The sequence below is a fragment of the Mastomys coucha genome, unplaced genomic scaffold, assembly GCF_008632895.1.
Source record: "Mastomys coucha isolate ucsf_1 unplaced genomic scaffold, UCSF_Mcou_1 pScaffold22, whole genome shotgun sequence".
Taxonomy (NCBI): Eukaryota; Metazoa; Chordata; class Mammalia; order Rodentia; family Muridae; genus Mastomys; species Mastomys coucha.
The window spans coordinates 222,512,315-222,515,936 of record NW_022196905.1 but is presented as its reverse complement, the minus strand read 5'-3'; positions in this window follow the sequence as shown (position 1 = coordinate 222,515,936).

The window sequence follows — 3,622 nt, the reverse complement described above, 5'->3', positions numbered from 1 at the left end:
TTGAACTCTGGACCTTTGGAAGAGCAGTTGGTGCTCTTAATCCACTGAGCCATCTCGCCAGCCCCATGACCTGATACTCAATGGATGAGATGTGGTCAATACTCTGACAACTCAATTAGCTTCAATTTATGATAGATTTGTCTGGACACAATCCTAAAGGAAGACAAACCACTCAGGTGACTGTGTGTGCAAGTGCATGCATGTTGCAGGCATCCGTGTGTTCGTGTTCGTGTGTGTGTGTGTGTGTGTGTGTGTGTGTGTGTGTGTGTGTGTGTGTGTGTGTTGGTTCTGGAGAGCCCTCCAGTATGATGCACACCAGGCAAGTGCTCTACCACTGAGATACATGTAATTTTAATTTTTTAAAAATCTCTATATATTATTTATTTTTTGGTTTTTCGAGACAAGGTTTCTCTGTTTAGCTCTGGCTGTCCTGGAACTCACTCTGTAGACCAGGCTGGCCTCGAACTCAGAAATCCACCTGCCTCTGCCTCCCAAGTGCTAGGATTAAAGGCGTGCGCCACCACCGCCCGGCTAAAAATCTATTTTAAATGATGAGTTTTAAATGCTTTAATCTTTCTTTTAGTCCAACATCCACCAGAGGTAGTGGAAAGGAAAGGATATGGGGTAAATGGATCTGTTTAGAAATTGTTTTTTGGAGTAAATCCCATTTGCATTCTCAGGAAATCAGTAGTTTAGCTTATAGGTCAGCAGTGACAACTCCATCCATTGGTAAACACTTTACGAATATACCAGCAGTCTAGTTTGGTAGAGATGGGATAGTAACGTGGATTACCAGTGGTGGAATGACCCAGTAGGAACAGCCTGGCCTCATCACAAGTCAGCAGGAGTGACCAGGACCGTCAGGGATTTCAGGAGAAGTTTTCTGTTCAGCCTCTTTCAGCGTTGGACAGTTAGCTCTATATGCAAGGCCTTCTTGCAGTCTGTTGAGTCTTTTCGATACTTTCTCTAAACATCACATGTCTTCTGTGGGTCTTGTCTTACCACAGGTCTTGCTGTCTCGGCTGACATCACTCTGCCAATTGCCCGGAGTCCTTGGATGCAGCAAGAAGCCGCTAGTACACCACCAGAACTTTATGGTACACTTTTCTCTATGGAGTCCTGATAAAAGGAGTTCAACTGCACAACGTAAGACAGACCAAATATGTGAGTACTGTTAGCGAAGAATGCTCCCTCACATGTCTTTTCATGTGCTTGCTTTAGCAGAACATCCTTTCACCTGTGTCTGCTTCACATGTCTGCTTTAGCAAAACACCATCTAACATAGCTTACTTAAAACAAACAAACAAACAAAAAAAACAACAAAAAAAACCTTTAAGTTTCCACCTTAGATACGTCTTAGCCCAATGTGGCTGTTTTACACTGTATTTGGGTTATTATATACCCATGGTCCTAGAGCATATAAAAAAGCAGGCTGAGCCAGCCAAGGAGCAGCTTCTGTATCAGTTCCTCCCTCCCTGCCTTAAGCTCCTGCTCTGACTTCCCTCAGCGATAGCAGTGACCTCACAGCTGTAAGATGAAATAAAAACCCTTTGCTCCCTAAGTTGCTTTTGGTCATCGTGTTTATCATAGCAAAAGAAAACTGAAGACAATGACCGATGAGGAATACATGTAGCAGTGTGCACTTGAAGCTAGCATTGAGCACTCCAGCAGTCTTGTGTGACTAAGTCCTGAGCTGGTAGGATCTGGTGCGGACTCCAGGCAGATTGGGTTCTAAGTAGGTTGCAGATGTGAACTTGAATTATAAGGGACCTAATAGCTTAGTGTGCGCTCTGCAGGGGATACAGCTAGAATTTATACTTTAAGATCTCATGTGCTAAATTGTCTTTTCTTAAATGTTAGTCAAGTGGTGGTAGCACACACCTCTAATTCCAGCACTCGGGAGGCAGAGGGAGGTGATCTCTGTGAGTTCCAGGTCAGCCTGGTCTACGGAGTGAGTTCTGGGACAGCCAGGGCTACACAGAGAAACCCTGTCTTGAGAGAGAGAGAGAGAGAGAGAGAGAGAGAGAGAGAGAGAGAGAGAGAGAGAGAGAGAGAGGAGAAGAAGCAAAGCGAAACGAAGCCAGCCTCTCTAGCATTCCAGCTGCAGTGTGTGTTATTGTTATATCAGTAAACTGTCATGTGCTATTTGAGCTCACGGAGACACCGCCTCTGTTCTCCAGACTGCCACTCTTAACTCAGACCCAAACATTTCTGTGTTAAGCACCCTCAAAGACCTCTTGTCTGGGAACAGGCTGCCCTCTCCCCCAACTCTCTGCCTGCAGGGAGAGAACACCAAGATAAGCCAAGAGTGGAAGCACTGTGGGAAGGTGAGCCATGTCCAGCAGCAGCCACTATATAAAAGTGCCTGGGGGCGGGGGGAAGGAACTGCAAGCTCAACCGTGGAGAGAAAGCTTGAGGGGAAACCCCATCCACCCCCTGAATGAACCTAAGGTAAACAGTGCCATTAAATTTCCCTAGAACCCTGTTCAAACCCCTCATTTTCCAGCATGACATCACTGTTACCTGAAACAGAACGACCAGAGAAATAGCTGAGACAATGGACACTGGCCCTTAGACACCTGCCTCCAAAGTTTACATCTTAAAAGCTTACATAAAAAGCATATAACAAATGCCTTTAAAGGCAAAAAGCTGACTGCTACACATAATTCCGTAAAATCTTGCTGCTCACTCCAACTTGTGGGTTTAGAGTATAAATTGAGATTGCCAATTGAACCCAGGATGAGGCCTCTCAGGGATGACCCTGACTTTGGTCCACCAGTGGCATCTTTTCTCTTCCACTCTCACTGATATCAGGATGCTTGTTTCAGAAAGACTCCCACACTACATCCATCCACCCATCCCCTGACCCACCAAACCATTCCTTCATCCCTTCATCCCTTCATCCATCCATCCATCCATCCATCCATCCATCCACCCACCTACTTACCTAGCATTGTGTATCTATTATCAGACTAACACCATTTATTATTTCACTATGATTTAGTAAACTTACTTATACAAAGGCCATAGCCAGATGCCTTTGGATGCCAGAGCTGCCAGTTAATCCAACCTCTGGGTTGTTTTTCTTTTATTACATATATATGTGAATGCAATATAGTATGTGTGTGTACATGTGTGTTACAGGTGTGTGTACACCTGTGTTACACATGTGTGCCACGGTGAACCTGCGAAGCTTGTAGGAGTCAGTTCTTACCATGTGGATTCCAGAGGTTGAATGCTTTCCTTTCCTTTCTTTTTCTCTTTTCTTTTCTTTCCTTTCCCTTCCTTTCCTTTTTTCTTTCCTTTCTTTCTTTTTTTTATATATTTATTTATTTCATTTATATAAGCACACTCTAGCTATCTTCAGACACACCAGAAGAGGGCATCAAATCCCATTACAGATGGTTGTGAGCCACCATGTGGTTGCTGGGAATTGAACTCAGGACCTCTGGGAGAGCAGTCAGTGGTTTTAACAGTTGAGCCATCTCTCGAGCCCCCTTTCTTTCTTTTTTTCTTTCTTTCTTTCTTTCTTTCTTTCTTTCTTTCTTTCTTTCTTTCTCTTCCTTCTCCTTCTCTTTCTCCTTCTCCTTCCCCTTCCCCTTCTTCCCCTTCCCCTTCCCCT